Below are 8,474 nucleotides of genomic sequence, written 5' to 3' on the forward strand. Positions count from 1 at the left end.
GATTCACATCTGCTCCTTGCTGCAGTCTGCACATGCAGATGCTTGAAAAGTCCAGTTCTTTGGCCTTGGCATCCTAACTCCAGTAGGCATTTTTTTTTCTTTAGAAGGCAGAGGTCACGCTATCTTTCTTTATTGTGTTTAACAGTAAGTAACCACAGGATAGTGTTCTCTCAGAACCTAGTATTGCTCCTACATTTTGGCATGTATTATGAAGATTTGGTATGTCTTTAGTTATATTAAGGAAGCAACACAAAAGTTTTTTGTTATTGTCCATTTGGACATCTTACTGAATTTCACAGTTCTCATATGCAGATGCTGTAGCACCAACATTTTATTACTATTTAAGATACATTCATCAGATTTAAGATACTGTAGCTAAGTTCCCTACCCCTTTTCCTACCCATAATTAATGTTTCTCTATGCTCAAAGTATTTAAAAGGCTTATTTTTAATCCTAAAACCTAGAAAATAACTCCTACATAGTTTACCCACAGAATATACAATAAAGTATGGTGGTCAAGAGCATGGTTTTGGGAGACAGATTGACTGCATTGAAAACTTATCAGTGTTCTCTACAAAATATGTGATCTTGGGCAAGCCACTTGACCTCTCCAGTTTCTTCCTTGATAGCACCATCTCGCATGTTTATTATTTACATTAACCAAGGTGATGATTATAAAATCACTTAGGGCTTGGTACTTGCTAGGTGCTCCATACATAATAACTATACTTATTACTAATCATAGCCAGGATCATGATCTCAAAACATGATCCCCACAGCTCTCCTTACCACCTAAAGTAACTCCTTTATAATAACTCTTAGTATTAAGACACTGTCTTGAGAAAGGCACTGAACAATAGTACAACATCACCCAACTAGTTTGGTTATAATAACTGATTTTGCCTCACTTTAAAATGTGGCCACAGTAGCCACCCCCTTCTACACGGTCACGCTGACCTAGTACCTGTGCCTGGAATTGGGCTGCAACCTCAACCACACCTGCCACCTGCCAGCGCCCCTGGACCATGGACCCCTGCAAAGTGAGTGAGCTTCAGACCTTCGTGAAAATGTGTAAGCAGGGTCTGAGTGTTGTGCACACCGAGGAAATGCACTTTCTGCGGGAGTGGTGGAGAGCATGAGGAGAGGGGGGGTAAAATACCACCTTCTACTCATAAAACTCAATCAGAAGACAGTATCAAGGAAGAAAACACAGTAAGAAGGTGGAAGAAAACATAAAGACAGACGAACCATCAAGTGAGGAAAGTGATCTAGAAATTGACAATGAAGGTATAATTGAACCAGATACTGATGCCCCTCAAGAAATGAGAAAGGAAAATGTAGAGATAACCAGAGAAATGATGGATCAGGCAAATGATAAAAAAAAAAGTGGCTGCCATTGATGCCCTAAATGATGGTGAACTACAGAAAGCCATTGACTTGTTCACAAATGCCATCAAACTGAATCCTCGCTTAGCCATTTTGTACGCCAAGAGGGCCAGCATCTTCATCAAATTACAGAAGCCAAATGCTGCCATTCAAGACTGTGACAGAGCTATTGAAATAAATCCTGATTCACCGATTCAGCTCAGCCTTACAAGTGGCGGGGGAAAACACACAGACTTCTGGGTCATTGGGAAGAAGCAGCACATGATCTTGCCCTTGCTTGTAAACTGGATTATGTTGAAGATGCTAGTGCAATGCTGAAAGAAGTTCAACTGAGGGCCCAGAAAATTGCTGAACATCGGAGGAAGTATGAATGAAAAGGTGAAGAGTAAGAGGTCAAAGAAAGAATAGAAAGGGTTAAGAAGGCCCAGGAAGAACATGAAAGAGCCCAGAGGGAAGAAGAAGCCAGAGGACAATCAGGAGCTCAGTATGGCTCTTTGCCAGCTTTTCCCAGGTGGCTTTGGGTGGAGGTGAGGGGTTGGGGGGGTGCCTAGTAATTTTCCTGGAGGAATTCCTGGAATGGCAGGAGTGCCTGGGCTCAATGAAATTCTTAGTGACCCAGAGGTTCTTGCAGCCATGCAGGAACCAGAAGTTATGGTGGCCTTCCAGGATGTAGCCCAGAACCCAGCAAATATGTCAAAATATCAGGGCAACCCAAAGGTTATGAATCTCATCAGTAAATTGTCAGCTAAATTTGGAGGTCAAGCATAATGCCCTTCTGACAAATAAAGCCCTTGCTGAAGGAAAAGCAACTTGGATGTCACAATAATACAATGGATGTCACAATAATACAAACCAGGGTACCTCTGACCTTCTCAAGAAGAAAGCTGGGGTGCTGTGAAGAGAATCCCTACCCCTCTGCCCCGCATGCAACTGAAACATTCTACAGTGGTTTGCCATTAGGGTATTCATTCAGATAATGTTTTCCTACTAGGAATTATAAACTTTAAACACTTTTTAAACCTTAAAAATATTTAAAAACATTAAAAGGGTGTGTTAGTCCCTACATTTTTCTTTACTAATCATTTCAGTTTTTTTCTCTTTGGATTAATTGGGCAAGGAAGCTACTTCAGTGTGGAAGGTTTATTATTGCTCAGTTTGAGTGAAATAAAGGTTTATTAACGAGAGGCAAATATAACATTTAAATAGATGAAGTTTGAGTTGGAGATATGGTTACTGAGGTATTTTGACTTGTCTTTCTCAATGTTTTACTTTTTAAACACGATTTATTTGGATAAAACCATTGGGACCACCAGTATTGCAGTAGGACCTGAGTAGGGGCCAGAAGTGCTTGGCAGGGCAGCAACCTTACTCCTTTTATATGGTGCACACCCTTGTGCAGATGCATTTAAATCTTACACTGTGGTGAAGGGATGTTTTTTATAATGCTTCCGTAGAGTTGGATTCTTTTGCTGTGTTCTTGTCTGATACAGAAAATAAATGTTTTGCATTATTTCCACATAAAATAAATAAAATAAAATAAAAAAGTGTAGCCACAGAATCGTGAAAAAGAAAAAAGCACAGAAACATTTCTGATTAAGAGATGAAGTTGAAGGATATTGAAAATTGAGAACATGGAGTCATGTTAACATTAATAGATGTTATTATTTTCATGATATAGATAAGATCAAAGGATTACCTACCAAATTGCCATAAGCAGTAAAATTTGGATGATATATGCCCCCAAATGAGAAATACTTAACTGTAATCCTGGCTCAGTGTAATACTTGCAGTATAACCCGAGGATGGGGAAACAGCCTGAGTAGTTCCTCACTGTAAAAAGTCAATAGCATAGTTTTTCCTGTGCAGGGTTTTAGGAAACCACACATATGCAAGTACAAGACTGTGGAAATGTGTGAGACAGTGCATGACATATTGTGCTTGTTCAACAAGTGCCAGTTTCCATCTAACACTAAACTCCATACTCTTCTTGCTATCCCATGGGAAGACACACCATTACTGCATCATTTGTACTTCTAAGTTGAATAAAGAGCTGGTCTTCTTGCTTTTTCCCCTAAATCTGGAACTTTTTTCCTTTCTCTGTTTATCCATTCATTCATCTGTCCTACTCATTCTTCATCCATTTATGAATGTCCTGTTTACAAAACTGCATTACATTCCTCTCTCTTCAGTTTTTTCTTTTCAGTCAAAATACCTAGTAGTTAAAACAGTTGTTACGAAAAAAATAACAAAAAAATTAAAAAGTGGCTGTGGACGTAAAGATTGATATTCAAAGTCTGGGGCTTCTAATTACTACCAGAATGTTTGGCTGCTACTACAACTCCCTAGAGAAAGCTGGCTCTTCTTGAAAATGTTAGAACAAACAGTCAACCCACCAATCGATTCTAAAATGCTTTCTGCATTTATGAAATATAATCCAACTAAAGTGGCATATGTAATAGATAGGACTGGTTAGACTGTAAGAGCAGATACCTAAGTTTCAACAGCTTAAAACAGTAGACATACTTGGGCAGGTATTCTGGGGAGCAGAAAAATTCTACTCCTAGTGGTTATTAAGGATGGACAGTGGTTCGTGCCCACCCAGAGATGCCAAAAACAAACAAACAAACAACCAAACAAAACAAAACAAAAAAAAAGGATGGACAGGTGCCATCTTGTTGTTCCACCATCCCACAGAGCCATGTCATAATGAATATCCAGCCAGAGAAATAGCAAATCGCAGTCATGGAGGAGTCACACAATATTTCCCAATAGCCTTGGTCTAACAGTAAGCGCAACCCATTCGCTCATAATGATTGGCAAGACACAGTCATAGACACACGTAGCTACAAGGGAGGTGCCTAGTGCCAATTTACTGGAGGAACAGTGAGCGATCACTGCCACGCGTATCAAAGAGAAGCTATAGTTCAACTGTATTTTTGTTTACTCTAAACAACAACTTGCTAGTCTACTGATACTTATCCCATTTTGCTAAGAATCCCTCAAGGAATAGTAATTTATTTTGCCTCTTCCCCAATGGATAACATGTTATTTGGCAGAGTGGGTGGCATTAGTTGTAGAAGGGGGATGATCTTTCTTAATGTAATTTTAAATAACAGACCCAATTTAGTGCAGCACCAGCAAAGTATTCAATTAAAAACACATTATTAAAATAAAAATTAATGTTCTGTTGCCGAACTGCTTGGCTGAATGCACCAATTAAAAGTTTTCTTATCTTCCTGACCTCTTCTCCAATCTCTTTGGGAAAGAGAAAAGACATACACATAAACACACACAACTTTCTGACCAAATAAATTGAGGTTAATGATGAACTTTGTCCCTGAAATACTATAATCTTAATATTACCTACAGCATTTGACACATGTTGTATGGCAAATAATTGTTAAAAAAAAAAAACACATAATACAAATCCCCAGAAGAAATCCTCACACAGGTAGCAATTATTTTGGCTTAAGAGCTCTGTGGATTGAGGCTTATGCTCACCTAGGCCTGCGGGTCACCTGAGCCTTCCGCAGTGCCTGCTTCCAAAAGGCTTTGTCCTTCCATTTCTGGATCTTTCTCATCTGCGAGGAGTACCCACATGCTCAAGAGGGATGGCTAGAACCTGATCCTGAGGTGGTCGTCTACTGGTCCCAGTGTTACGCATCCTTCCTAGGGCTGCAGACCTTAATGCACAGAAGATGATCCAGGAGCCAGTCGACTGGCTTGTCCATATAGAACATGAGAATGAGCTCCATAATTGGACTCAGGTCCAGCTACTTGACTCTCTTCTCAGTGAAGCCTACCTGGGAGAACTCCAGAATCATCCGGTCGTCTGAGGGCTATTTGAGTACAGAGTCCTCCATGGAACTCAAGTGGGCCTGCGATGTCGTCCTTCGGCTATGCATGATGCATCCTCGAGACTGTGCAGGCATCATGGGGAAGCAGTAATTAAGGGTCTGTTGCATTTTCTCCTATATAGACATTCTCTTCTTCACTTTTTGCTTGCAGGATATTTCATATCTAGGGTCCGCTGATACCACCTGCATATAAATTTGCTCTACCAAATTCCCTTTCACCTCTTGGGAACACTACTAGAGTGTGTGTTTTAGCATTCATCCACCTTCAGGCAGTTTCTTTCTCCTCAAGATCTATTTGTGGATGTAGGAAATCTAGGATTTTGTGAAGCAGCGAGTTTTTCAGGTAGATCCAGCTCCCATTTCCCTCTTCCTTTAATATTTTATCTTGCAGTGAGTTAGCCTTTCTATTCTAGTGGAACACTCTGTCAAGCTCATCTGTAAAGGTTTATATTCAGACGAACAGTGATTGTACCCTCAGTGTTGTACAGCACTGGGAATACACAGACGATCATGGCAATGGCTGTGGAGTTGCAAACCAGCTTTCTCATCTGTGTGTATTTGCACATGCTGATTGATACACGTTTTGTGAATGCACTGAAGTCAAGTCTCCCTTGCTTTCCAAGAACTCTAGGCCCTCCAAAAAACCAAATGGCCAGAGTGATACCTCTTTGAACTAGATTTAAAATGCGGCAAGTGGAGTCATAACCTCAATTTCTAAATTAATCCTATATGATATGCTTTGTGATGGGGAATCAGGAGGTGAGAAGACGTTAAAATTTTTTAAGACGGCAGATGCAGACAACTATCAGGAATGGTCTCTTGTCACATCACAGTTTAGAAACTAAAATCCATAGGTTCATAGGAAATTTTGTCTGGAAAGAGCCAATGATATTACACATAAACACAGGTGCATACACAAACATACACACCATGTGTACAAACCCAACATATACACACCTGGATACAAAGACACCTGAGTACTAAAACACAGTGTGCATCTATATAGTCCAATTAGAAAGAAACTGGGACAAAAACTAGATGAAGAGGTCGTCATGGGTAATCTAGAGGCTGTATTCTGAAGCTCCTTCATTTTTCCAGACTTAAAACTGGGCAGATGTCTCCTGGACAGTAATTTTCATTGAAGCCACAGCCTAGAGAACATAGTCTTTCATTCTAGGAAACTTCCACATGTGGTGCAGAAGTAGCATTCTGTTACAGGTAGCTGCTGTGCCACCAGAGGCCAGGAATGCTTCCTGGTGAGTCTCCCTGGCACCACAGGACACCTTTCAGTCCCTAAACAAACCTACCCAGCCTGGACCAATGGTTTCAACAGCATTTCGTTTCTCTATTTGCCCATTTGTAAAGAGTTAAAGTATACCTTTCTCAGGGGGTGGCTCGATGATGTAACTCAACATTGAATTGCCTTAAGTGAATGCACCTTCCTCCTAATACTTATTGAAATATAAAAATAAAAACTCCATATAAAGGTTTTATTTATGAAGAGTTTATTTTTGAATATTGTTTCTATCAGACTGTGGATAAACAATGACTCTTAAAAAAAAAAAAAAAAGAGCTGTATGAACAGATTGCTCTCCCAGTGGGAATGAACTCCAAATATCAGGGAGAGGGATGACCTAGAATCTTGAAAAGCTGAAACATTCCCAGGAGGAGGCAACCTCTCAGGTATTTTTCTTCTAGTCTTTGCATAGCTTCTCATCCCTGAGAAGTGCACAGTAATGAAATAGGTCAGCATGTGGAGAGATATTAAAGAGGTGTTATCTGCCCTGTGAATCATGTCATTCACTGCTTTATGTTCCCCTAGAAATGGAGGAGAAGCAAGAACTCATTAGAGCAAATCAGGCCCAAATTTACAAGCATGTTTTGACTCTCTTGTGATGGATTCAGCCTGGAGCTCTGCTTTAGGTTGGCAGGATGATAGAGGTCAGGGCTGTGGAATGGCAAAGGGGAATCAGCATGCACCTGCTCTTTTTTAAATATTGTTTATAATTCACCCATGCTTCAGATGTCTGTCTTTTCATTACACATAATATTGGGTAAGTGTTGTCTGGGATAAAATCAAGCCCGAGTTGCAGGTACTGCTTTCAGGGAGCTGGCAGGCAGGAAGGGACAAGGAGAAATGTTAATGTTCACATTTAATTTGAAGGCGTATGTGAGTTATAGTTGTGTGTATATCTGACTCAGCCTCTGACATTTATCCAAGGGCTTGCTATATGAGGCACAGTACATGGATTATCTCATGAAATGATTATATACTTGGTTCCATTTTGCAGATAAGGAAGCTAAAGTAATGAGCTCAAGGTCACATACATTCTGCATGTAATCACTTCAGACTTTTATGTGTTTGGGGCACAATTGCCAGAGAAACAATTCTTAATGCTGCTTTGATCTGTATTTCACTCCTTATTGACTTTTCCCAGTGATTCCCACTGTCTACATAACAAAGCCGTGACGGATTGGAGACCCTAGTATCAGAGCCCTATCTGTTGCTTTTACCTCTACTCTAACAGGAACCAGCTGTTTTCGCCTTCTTCTCTTGCTGTTTCTCCACATAAATTAAACTTTCCAGTGTCTGAGCTTGCTCTCACCTTGTGAATTCCTTGCCTTCTGGGTACTTGGGATCTAATTTTCCCCTGACACAGGGAAGAAAGGTCAGTCAGCATGGCTGTGTCTCTGCCATGGCACTTACTGTTTGTTCAGCTTTTATACTGGGCTGTCCTCCTCTGACATCTGTACCTGCACCAGTTGTCTACAAGCCATCTTTCCAAGTTGGCTGCCCCTATTCGTTTTCTAGGGGCACCATAACAAAGTACCACAAACTGAGTGGCTTAAACAACAGCAATATATATCTTACAGATTTGGAGGCTAGAATTATGAGATCAATCAGCAGGGTTGGTTCCTTCTAATGGCTGTAAGGGAGAAGCTGCCCCATGCTTCTCCCATAGCTTTTGGTGATTTGCTGGAAGTCTCTGGCATTCCTTGACTTGTGGAAGCATCACCTCAATCACATGAGGATACCCTTGCGTGTATGTGTGAATCAAATCCCCCCTTTTTATAAGGATACCTGTGTAGAAGAGCTGAAAACAATGACTCTGCCTCTGCCTCTCCATCTTGTTCATGCCTAAAGAATGACTTTCCTTGAAGCTACATGTTCCAGGCTCCTAGGAGGTTAATGTATGCCTGAATCTGAATATAGGATGGCTTGTTCTGATC

At 40.6% G+C, this 8,474-nt stretch overlaps 1 pseudogene; it reads left to right on the forward strand.

The window, feature by feature from the left end:
* The first annotated feature begins 1,025 nt into the window (after positions 1-1,025).
* On the forward strand, positions 1,026-2,154 carry LOC121495851 (annotated as a pseudogene).
* Positions 2,155-8,474: the final 6,320 nt, after the last annotated feature.

The sequence above is a fragment of the Vulpes lagopus genome, chromosome 1, assembly GCF_018345385.1.
Source record: "Vulpes lagopus strain Blue_001 chromosome 1, ASM1834538v1, whole genome shotgun sequence".
NCBI classification, from domain to species: Eukaryota; Metazoa; Chordata; class Mammalia; order Carnivora; family Canidae; genus Vulpes; species Vulpes lagopus.